Here is a 12502-nt window from a genome sequence, read left to right on the forward strand (position 1 = left end):
AAGCTGTTATGTACATGGAATGAAGACTAGAGGGGTCCAGCTATATATTATGCCACATCATAATCCTGGGAGTAGGACCTGTGTGATGTTCCATCGTAAATTAATTTCTATTATCAATTTACTCAGTCCAACCAGCTTTATATTATGCAGCCTCATTTACGGTGTTGTAATGATCGCTGTTGTAAAGATCACGACCCCAGGCCCATCGACACCAACACAAACTTTAATTCAATGTGCCAATTAGAGACCAGCAGCTGACGTCGACATGCCATCCCATCGCTTGCACACTGAAGACGCCACCGCGTGGTGGGGGAGCTGAGGTAAGTTGAGTAGAATTATTTTTTTTCTACCAGGATGGGGGATATACAAATCAACAGGATGGGGCTCAGGATAAGGAACATATATACCAGGATGGGGAAGATATATAGCAGGATTGGCCAATGATGGGTAAGATATATGCAAGGATGGAGAACATATGCAACAGAAAGGGGCCCAGGATGGGAAACATATACCAGGATGGATGAAATATATACAGTGACGAGCAAATGGGTAACAATGTTTAGAACATTTGAGGAGCTATAGTTCATCATCCAATATTAGTTCAAATGCGAGACTGCCATCATTTTATAGACAATCATCTTGGCTCATATATTAATTTGACTTGCAGCTATTTAGCATAATGATTAGTTATGCAGATTCTTGTCATGTCACTGCATCGTTGACAAATATTGATGTGGTTGGATGGCCTTGACGTGGTTGGATGGCTTTTACATTTTCTGATCAAAAAAACTCTTAAGTACCTCATGTTTTTAACGTTTCCAACAATAGCGGAGTTCATGTATTCATTAATCGCAGTGTGATGTTACATCATGTATGTAGCACCGGTGTCTCTGCCCTCAGCCCCTCTCCCCCGGCAGAGACGCCACCATACTCACCATTGCAGCCTATCTCCTTCTGCCAGATTTATAAACCTATAAAAATGTCAACCGTGGCCTAACGGGACTCACCCCTCAGGCCTAAAACATACTACCAAAAAAGAAGAAAAATGATCTAAGCATGAGGATAATCCCAAAAGGAATCATCAGACCATGATGTGAGAAGACAAATATATTAAAGATCCAAATAAAGAATAAAAGGGGTTTTGTCATGAAAAAATCATACAAATTTTATTGCACATATCCAATAGCAGACAAAAATACAAAGGTATATAGTTGAGAAAAAAAAGCAGCTAAAGATGGAAAGAATTAAAAATATCTGTAATACACCAGACAGAAAAACACATGTGTCCCACATGGCATGACCGCATCAGGTACAGATGAAAAAATATGTAGTAGTTTGCTAGGATTCGCTATCTCCTTCTGCCAGGTCTGTACCTGTCTGGGGTGCACGCACCACGTGCAGGTCCCCGGGCACTGTGCTTAGGGTGCGTGCACACTTTCCCTCTCTAACAGGGGCCAAGCGAGTCCTCCTAAAAGTGCCTACAACCAATTGCTGGAGGACACTTACTATTTAAGGCACCTCCTCCAGCATGGAGGTGCCTGTGCAACATTGTACATTTGTTCCTAAACACTTTTGTTAGTTCTCAGATCCAGTATTCGTATTCCTGTATACCTGCCTGTCTATCAGCTGTGCCCACCAGCCTGGCTAACTACAGTTCATCTCTACATCAGCCGGACCAGCTGCACCTGCCAGTGCTCATCTCTACTTTAGCTGGTCCAGTCACACCTGCTAGTGCTGATCTGTACGTCAGCTAATCCCATCTGCATCCGTGGTTACCGTGTTCTTACAGCGTCTGCCTGCATCTACTGTATCCCAGCTACCAATCCCTAGGGGGTCAATTGCCATCTACTCAAGGTCAATCCTGGTGTAGCACCTGGTCCACCTCCTTTGTCTCTCCTCTGATCACAGTATCGTATGTCGCTATGTATCTGAGGTCGGATTAGGTGAGGCTCCTAGATACGCCCCTCCAAGCTTCCCTTGGGCCCCGCCACAGTGATTCCACCACCCAGCCTGTTACAGTGTATGTATTAGGCAGCTATGTAGTTGGAGTGCCCCCACTGTCTCAGGGCCGAGGGGTACCCGGTACCAGGCCTCTCTGTCTCGGTTCTGGGGTTGTCACGGTGGCTAGACCCGGTCCGTGACCCTGCTGAGGGGCGTCCAGTGGGAGTTGAGAGTGATGATGCGCGGTGCAAGGTGCGATGAATAACGAGGACACAGGGTTGCAGTCTCTTTACCTTTTTACTGAAGGTTTTGAGATACTCAATCCAGAGCACTGTTAACCGGGCTGGCTGAGACCGACCGGTCCAAAGGCACATCCGGAGTTCCCTTAGCAGGTGGGAATCAGTGTCTACCTTCTAGCGCTTGTATGTTGTAGTCCTTCCCTGCTGAGCACCCCGGGATAGTCCTCACAACTGATTCTGTCTGTCTGTGATGTTCGTTCTTTACGTCCCCCAGATGATATGGTTAGGACGCACCCGTATGACGGGGTAGGCCTGGAGTTCTTCCGGGACCCTAGAGTCGCCCCTCTCCCACAGCTGCCTCCGTTGTCTGCTTAGGTGTTTAAGTGAGACAGCCAACCTATAATTGGCTGTCCTGCCGTGGTTTGAAGTAATGCTTAAAGTCTCTTACTTTCTCGGCGTCCCGGCCACCGACTTTGCGCTTCAGAAGGATGTTGCCTCGATCTTACGGCACGACTCCTTCTGGTCCTATCGCCTCTGCGCTGTATTCCCATTTCTCACTCCTTCACAATACCCCTCGCTTCTTGTGCTTTTCTAGGAGACTGCCGCTGAAAGCACAGGCACGGCTCCGTAACGTTCTTTCTTGTTCACTAGGGCTCTGCCAGGATCCCACCTCTGACAGGTCCTCTCTCGAGCTCTTCCCAGCTCCTTTCTCCCTAACTTCCTGTCCAACCCCCAGTTTTACCCAAGTGTGAGGAGTGGCCTAATAGATAGAACCACCCCCCCTGGTGGCCGGAGTGTGAAGTGTATTGTGGGTGTGTGTTACCTGGTCAGGTGAACTCCTTTAGTGCAATCAGACGTACCATCACTCCCCTTAGTGGCAGAGAAACAGTACTGCAACGACCAGGACTCTGGAGCGCTGCATACTGACTACTATTTATAATGTCATTGGCTAATTCTGAACAAAACCACTTCCCCAATTATGAGAGGGAGTTCACACTTATGCAACCACATTATTTTAGTTTCATTATTTTTCCCCTGAAAATGATTTCTGTTTGTTTCTCCATGGATTTGTACAGAATATGGGTGATATTAAAGGAGGAAAATGTTCTCAAATTATTCTTCATGTTATATTTTTACATGACAAAACCTGGCATTTTAACAGGGATGTGTAGACTTTTCACATTCACTGTATATATTGCACACACATTGTGTCATATACGTAAACATATATTTCTGTTCACTAACATACTAATATACAGTATTTGTATGTATATATATATATATATATATATATATATATATATATATATATATATACATAAATACATACACATATTTTTTATAATGCATGTACAAGAGTTGAGGGAAGAGAAGCACTGACAGTTTTACAGTAACACATAATTATACGAAATAAAAATGGCCATTACCCATTTTTGCAGGGAAACAAATGGCCATTATACATACTTTCCCTATATTTTGTGGGTTTAAAAGTCTAAAATAAGGAATGCACAACAAAAATAACTGTTAAAATGATGTGGGCTTTACGATTTTACCATAAAATATGTTTTTCTTGTCTCAGAATCATGACTCAGCAGTCCTACCACCCTTAATGAATGGGTGAAGGTTTTGGGCACAGTACTTTGGCAGAATGTTTGCTTAGTCTCATTTTAAACCTTTTTGTATTTTTTACATATAAAGGGATGGGGACACAAACAGCTGAGGTTTGTGTGGGTTTTCAGAATTAATATTTTCAAAGTAATTGTTTTACCTCACTTCGTAAAAAGTGAACTGATAATTAACTAGTGTACATACAATATGATTTCTATAGAGTTATATATAGTTGTATATTTATGAATGATACAAGATTATTATAATTGCTGTTATTTCTCAAACTGTGAAATGTGAGCCATCATATTATATTTTCTTTTTCACAAAACAATTGTCACTTCTGAAGGTTTTAATCTTATTAAAAATAACTTGTCTTAAAGATGCAGCCCAATCTGCAAATCATAAGGTTATAGAAGAGGGGAGCTAAAAGGATTGATAGAAAATATTCAGTATAACCCATTTTAAAAATGTAATCCTCTGCTTTTTCTGGGATTTTTGGTCCAATGGGAGGTCCTATTAGTGACTGACAGCTTTCTTTGTACATGTGTGCATACACATACAGCAGTCAATCACTGATAGGACCGACAATCCTGGAGAGAGAAGAAGTTCGATCGATTAATGCACATGCTATACTGAATCTTTTCTCACAAATAATTATACCGTAAGTATATATCAATCTACTCAGTTCTCCTACTCTATAACTTGATGCCTGCATATTGGACTTCATTTTCAGTGACAGGTTACCTCTAACCCCTTCACCACCCAGCCTGTTTTCACCTTCATGACCAGGCCTAATTTTACAATTATGACCATTGTCACTTTATGAGGTAATAACTCTGGAATGCTTCAACAGATCCCACTGATTCTGAGACTTTATTTCATGACATGTTGTACTTCCTGTTAGTGGTAAATTTAGGCCAATATTTTTTGCGTTTATTTGTGAAGAAAAATTAATTACATTTTTACCACAAAAATTCTGTTTTAGCTCAGATTTTACATTTTCACTCTTGAAATGGGTAAAAATGGCATCAAAATTTGTCACACAATTTCTGCTGAACGTGGAAATACCCCATATGTAGCTTTACAATACTGCTTAGCCACATGGCGAGACTCGGGATGGAAGGAACACTATTTGACTCCTGGAGCACAGATTTTCCTAGAATAATTAGCGGACTCCATATAGAGGGGCCCTAAGTGCTAGAAGAGTAGAATACAGCCCTCAAGTAACCCCATTTTGGAAATTATACCCCTTTGAGAATTTATATACAGGTGTAGTGATGATTTGACACCATGGGTGTTTTCCGGATACAAGCAGGAGAGGATGTTGCTGCGTGAAAATTACAAACCTGCTATCGTAGTTCCCAGTATGTTGTAGTGCCTGTACATTATGCCCAGCTTGTGCAGCTGGAGACATAGACCCCGTAAATTCAGCAGGCTCTCATCGATACAGAAATGCCAAATGTGGATGGTAAATGTGATTTAGGCACACTGTGGAACTCAGAAGGGAAAGGGCCATTTGGATTCGGGAGTCCAGAATTTGCAGAATTTTTGTTGGGGGAGTCAATTCTCTTTCCAGAGCCTTTGTACTACCAATAGCGTGGAAGCCCCTATATTTCCCTTTCCCATAAGACCCTTTCCCTGTATTGGGACTTGTGCATTTTCTGTGGATTGAGTTGAACATTTTGGAGCACATTTATCCTGCACTGTGTGCTGAGCACTTACATCAAGGTCTCCATCTAAATCTCGGAAGGACGTGATTCATATGAAACTCCCTGAGGGATCCATTCACTGTAATGAGGCAGCAGAGTTACTCTGTGGGGCCAATATACTGTATGGAACAATATATGGAGCCCATGACACAGTATGTAGTACTATGTGGGACCCATTATACTGTATGGAGCAATATATGGGACCCATTATACTGTATGTATCACTATCTGGGGCCATTACGCTGTATGGAACAAATTATGGGGCTGATTATACTGTATGGAGGAATATATGGGGCTGATTATACTGTATGAAGGAATATATGGGGCACATTATTTTTGTATGGAGCAATATATGGGGCCCATTATACTGTATGTAGCACTATGTGGGCCATTATACTGTATGAAATAATATATGGGGCCATTATACTGTATGGAACACTATGTGGGACCCATTATGCTGTATAGAGAAATATATAAGGCCCATTATACTGTATGGAGCAATATATGGGGCCCAATTTACGGTATGGAACATTATATAGGGTCATCATTATACATTATGAAGCAATGTAGGGCCCATTATACTATATAGAAGACTATGTATGTACTATTATACTGTATGGAGCACCATGTGAGGCCCATTATACTAAATGGAGCACTTTGTGGTGCCTATAATACTGTATGGAGGACTATGTAGTGCCCATAATACTGTGTGAAGGACTATGTGATGCCCATAATACTGTATAGAGGACTATGTGGTGCCCATAATACTGTATAGAGGACTACAATGTCCATTCTAAAACATGTGGCTAAAGACTTCTAAATCCCCCAGAGCACGCATTGTGTGTTGTGATGATTCACTGGTTTCTGAGTTATTGTAGAATTTATAACAGATATCACAGATGTAATGTAAGAAATAAGTGAAACCTTTGGCATTATACTATACCTATATTTATCTGTACATCATGAATTGTAGAATGTGTTAAGGGGCTCACTGAGACTCTTTCACCCAGAGCCCACAAAAACCTGGAGGCGGCCCTGGTCCTGTTGCATGGTGAATTAGTCTCAAGCCTTTTGCAGCCTATAATAGGCTTTCCTTCAGGATTTCCATGTATTTAGCTCCATACTTTTCCCCATCCACTCTGACTAGCGTTTCTGCTGGAGAAAACCATCTCCACAGCGTGATGCTGCCACCACCATGTTTGATGGTGGGGATGGTGTTTTCAGGGTGTTGTGCAATGTTAGTTTTGCACCACACATAGCGTTTTACATTTACCCAAAAACGTCTACTATTTTGTCATCTGAGCAAAGCACCTTCTTCCACATGCTAGCTGTGCCCCCTACATGGCTTTTTTTAAATTACAAATGGGACTTCTTATGGCTTGCTTTCAAAAATGGCTTTCTTCTTGCCACTCTTCCATAAAGGCCAGATTTGTGGAGTATGTGACTAAGGGCTTACTCACACTAATATATAACACGTCTGAGTCCTATTCAATGTTTTATTGGATAGCACTCTGCCCAATGTTATATGCTGGGGCAGTGCAGAACTGCATTTTTTTTATCATGCCAATTCAGCATCAGAAAACAATCGAAGAATGCTGCAGGTGCATCTGATGATCAAATCACGTGTACCCATAAAAGTCTATGTTTGCGTATGAAACATCGGTCTGCACTCGGATACCATCTGAGTGCAGTTTGATGTGCGCACACAGACACTATGGAGAAGCTGAAGAAATTAAGTTCTCTGTCTTCTCTGCACTTGTTCTACAATTCTCTCATGTAGCACAGTAATAGGACATGACATTGGTATTGTTGATAACCAGGTAATAGGAACTTTCCCATGGGTCTCTGACCCTCCCCTCATAAACCAAATAACGACATGACTCCCAGATTGGATAATTGGCCACAGTGGCCTTTATTATAAACAAACAAAACATATAACAGTAAAATAAGCTGGGAAGAGGTCCTTGAAGCTCAAAATCTGGTGTTAACCATAGGAGAAAATAGTGGACAGACAACCAACCATAATTTACTCTCAGCTGTTACCCCACTGGCTCGAGAGCACCAAAATCCCCCAAGGGTTACCACAGTCCACTTCCAACTTAGGAATCTGGCCCACCATTGCCAAGATTTCCCCAAATCACCAGACCCGAAACCAAAATTTATACCAACTGAAGAATCCATATCCCGACGGATCTCCCAGGCCAATTTAGCACCAACTCCAAGGACCCCTCCCACCGCCTACAGCCACTATGACCCATAAAGAATTAAACAAACCAAACCTATAAAACAAACAACGCAATTCTGCTCAACGGCCTCCTGAGCGGGAAGTGAACAGACTCCACCCCCAGCACTCCAAACCCTTTCCCTATGTGTTCCCTCCCCCTTAGGAAAAAAAAACACCTCTCTTACCCTTAACTCCAAATCCCCTGTCATGACGGCTTCCTCGTATGCCGCCCATGGTAGGGGGTGGGGCGGCTCACTCCAGCCTGCTCTTGACATTGGTATTGTCGAAAACCAGGTAATAGGAACTTTCCCATGGGTCTCCTCCCCTCCCCTCATAAACCAAATAAAGACATGACTCCCAGATTGGATAATAATTGGCCACAGTGGCCTTTGTTATAAACAAACAAAACATATAACAGTAAAATAAGCTGGCAAGAGGTCCTTGAAGCTCAAAATCTGGTGTTAACCATAGGAGAAAATAGTGGACAGAAAACTAACCATAATTTACTCTCAGCCGTTACCCCACTGGCTCGAGAGCACCAAAATCCCCCGAAGGGTTACCATTGTCCACTTCCAACTTAGGAATCTGGCCCACCATTGCCAAGATTCCCCCAAATCACCAGACCCGAAACCAAAATTTATACCAACTGAAGAATCCATATCCCGACGGATTTCCCAGGCCAATTTAGCACCAACTCCAAGGACCCCTCCCACCGCCACAACGAGGGTACTTGACCACCTCAAGTACCCGAGACCCCACCACCCTTCACTGCTATGGCTCTCTCAATACCATTCTGCAACCCGAGGGCCCACAAATCAATGCCCACCGCGTTCAAATGGACACCATCACCCAAAAGAAATTCCTCACCCCCATGTTTCAACTCGAAATGACGAACTGACAGGCCCCCGTTCCAGACAACAAAACGAGATACAGAAACCGCACGATTAACCTTGATGCGAGCTTTATTAATCCTAACCACCGATCTAGCATGCCTCCAACACCTTCGTGGAACGATATCCGACCACAATATAACCATCTCCCGAAAGGAAACCCATAACCTGAGTAAATCATGCTTAATGTCTCTTATCAACTTGCGAAATGGGTGAACTCCCAAATCATTTCCCCCAACATGCAATACCAAAATATCAGGAGGCCTGTCCAACCGAACCCACATTACGCACCTCCTGCAGGACTCCATTCCAGCCCAAGCCCCGAAAACCCAACCACCTGATAACAGCCACATTCCTGGAAAAACCGAGCTGTCTTCCATCTTGTCAAATGTCAGCATGCTTCGCGCCCCAATAAACGTAGGAGTGACCGACAATCGAAACCAATAGCGGGGTTGCACCTGGAAAAACATAAACCACTTAAAAAACGTGCAGATGAAAACAAACAGCTCAGCCTGGATGAAACACCCATCAAGGTCTAACATAACTCTGGTAACGGCCAGACTCCCATCGCCCTATTCTCTGCACCACTGCAGGAGCCAAACCACCCAATGCTGCTTCCGTACCAGCCCCGATCCAAAAACAATGAGAAGCAAACCTGGAAGAGTCCAAACCAATGGCCACCAAAGGCCCAACGAATTGGACACATCACCGAACCCGGAACAGCGCCCAATACCACCATTTTTCCCTTTCCCGCTTGATCCGTTTTAGACCGCCGAATCCAAAATTGCAAACGATCCCCGATAACCAACACGTCCCCAGCCCAAAGCCCCCCTTGCCTGGCCGTAGTAGGAGACACAAGCTCCCCAACTCGCAAAGCTCCAAAAAAGGCAAGGGAAAAAGCAAGGCAAAAGAGGGCAACTTCAAAATTGGAAACACAAATGTCAACCAATTGGGCACCTAAAAGCTCCAACACGCCAAAAGAAACCGGGGGCCTGCGATCCCCCTGGCTTCCTGCTCGTCGCAGCCCCTTCACTGCTTGCCTCACCAAAAAAGTCTTCGTAAAATCCCTAAGGCCCCGAAGCCGAAAACCAAAAGCCAAAGCTCCGCCCCATGCCTCAACCATAACAACAAGGCACCCACTTGATCATCACCAGCATTAAGAGCCCCGCACGACACCAACCAAGTCTCCCAAGAACTCCATACCGACCGATAAGCCGACCACGTACTGGGGGTACTGGGGGCTAATGACGCCTGAATCAAAGGTTCTGCAGCCCGGACACCACACTCCAAAGCTCCGATGGGCATTCCAGACCCGCCTCTTCCACGTCCAGAGCCAGTGACCGAAAACGCTCCCACTGAAAACGAGACAAAGAGTTGGCAATGCAATTGTGAACACCAGGCACATGAGATGCCATAACATATGCATTAATGGACAAGCAAGACAAAACCAGCTGACGAAGAACCCTAATAACTGGAGGCGATGATGTCGTTAAACTGTTAATAGCACATACGACTGCCATATTATCACAATTAAAACGGACCCGTTTGTTTCGAAAATCGTCTTTCCACAGATGCACCACCACCAAAATCGGGAAAATCTCCAGCCGATCTGAGGTTTTTCAAACTCTGAGGTATTACAAACGGGGGAGCGGGTATACAAAACCCATCGCTAAAGCCTGCCAATAACAGCTCTGCCCTATCCCTATTGGGGAATCTATTTAGATAGGGGACCATCGCATCCAACCTCACTGGCGTCACCTCCTTTGGAATTACCATCTGGTTTCCCTTTTTTCTTAAAACATCTGGAAGTGCCATGGGAAGACTCATTGCAGTGCGAGCACAAGTGCTTGAACTTACAAGTGGTTCTGAACTTACACTGGCCCTCATTGAACTGCCAGCATACACTGTGTTTTTGACCTCTGGATTGCCCTGATTGACCACTGGTACCCGAGGAACTACCTTGCGAAGCGGCTTGGCCGGAACTTCCGGCCCCACTTTGAAAGGAATGGCCAAATTTAGTTGGCGCCATAACACGCAGCCACAACCCTATGTCCTTTTGATCCCACCAAATCGCAGGACGAACCGCCTTCCTTTGTCTAAACTGTTCATCGTAACGCAACCATGCTTGGCCCCCATAGGCCCTATGCGCCTCCTCTATGGAATCCATGTAGCAAAATAAAGCGGAACAATTCTCAGGAGCCTTCTCACCAACAACACTTGCCAAAATCGCAAAAGCCTGGAGCCAATTCACAAACATCTGAGGAATGAGGCACCATCTCCATTTTTCTCATTCTCTTTCTTGCTATCCTCCTACTTGTTCTTATCTAAATTAAATTTCTCCAATGGCAAAAGCAAAAAAATCTCCACGTACTCGTCCTTCCAAATCTTTTCACGCACATCCTTCTTCAAATGAGCCCCTAACAGCCCTTCAAAACAAACGTACACCTCCCCACGTGCCTTATCATCCAAGCGAATCCCGCCTTCCTTTTTCTTCTCAGTCTGCACGGATACAAATATCGGCTCGGCAGACCTGTCCCACTCCACTGAACCGCTACCCGGCGACCCAAATCCCAAATCTGAAGGTCCCACCCAAGCCGACAAAGGGGATGGCCCAGACCTGACACCGCTCAACCGTGATAACAGCTCACGAACATTCGACAGAAGCTCCCCCACCCCATCACCACCCGCATCAGCCCTCACACCAACTCCCTCACTCTGACCTACAGACCCCCCAGCCTGACTGACAACAAGTGACGGAGACGTTGAGAAAAACGGTAACAAATGAGACATAGACTCATGCTCACCAGGCTGCAGGGTAGCTGTGATCCCCCCAACCGCAGATGCCGTGGTTGTCCAGCCGTCACCAGACCCTAATGCTGTCCTAGGACCCTCCTGAAGATGAGGTCTGCCTCCTGATGAAGATCGCTCTGTCCCGGCCACAGCAGAGTGCGCTGCCATGGAGCCGTCTGCCACAGATGCAGCCTGGTATGTGGGGACCCTGAACCCGGGCCCGCCGTCTAGTCCGCTGCCATCCGATCCTGCCCCTTGATAAGGTCCCTTCCCAGTTGCGGGTAGAAGAAGGGGTCCGGAATCTACGGCCAGGTCCAGCAGCCCCGCCACACCTGAAGCACTGCCTGCCGTGGCATCAGAAGAGCTCCCCCGCTGTCTCCTGCCAACGAGAGTGGCAGCCCGCCCGGCCTGGTCGTCATCGCGGCGACCTGCCTCAATATCACGCTGGGCAATAGCTGTCCTGGCACGCGCAGGCCCCACCCCCCAAAGCGAGTGAGAAGGCCTGCCTGACAGCCGCTGTAGCCCCCAGTGCGGCTGGCGGATTCCTCCCAGACCGCGGCCTGCTTGGGCGCTTGTGAGCAGGCACACGGTCCGGAGGGTCACTGGAGGGGCTCCTGCGCCACCACTGGGACGTCTGAGGCAGGCTGGGTGATAGGCGCTCAGGAGGCCTTACGCGTTGGGACCGCCGCTCGCCGGAACCGCTTGCTGTGGAACCCCCGCTGCTGCCACCCAGGATAGAAGACACCTGGGACTCCAACTAGCCAGGATGCTGGTTTACCGCTGCCGACCGCAGCCGGGCAAGTACCTGCTCCACAGAGCTCATCGTGGGTGAGTGTAGATGTCCTGCTCAACGGCCTCCTAAGCGGGAAGTGAACAGATTCCACCCCCAGCACTCCAAATACTTTCCCTGTGTGTTCCCTCCCCCTTAGGAAAAAACCCCTCCTCTCTTACCCTTAACTCCAAACCCCCTGTCATGACAGCTTCCTTGTATGCCGCCCGTGGTAGGGGGTGGGGCGACTCGCTCCAGCCTGCTCTTTCTGATAAGACTCTAACAGAGTTTGAACAGAGTTTCATTAGCATAATAAGCCCGATTCTTTGGAC

Source organism: Ranitomeya variabilis, chromosome 7 (genome assembly GCF_051348905.1).
Source record: "Ranitomeya variabilis isolate aRanVar5 chromosome 7, aRanVar5.hap1, whole genome shotgun sequence".
Taxonomy (NCBI): Eukaryota; Metazoa; Chordata; class Amphibia; order Anura; family Dendrobatidae; genus Ranitomeya; species Ranitomeya variabilis.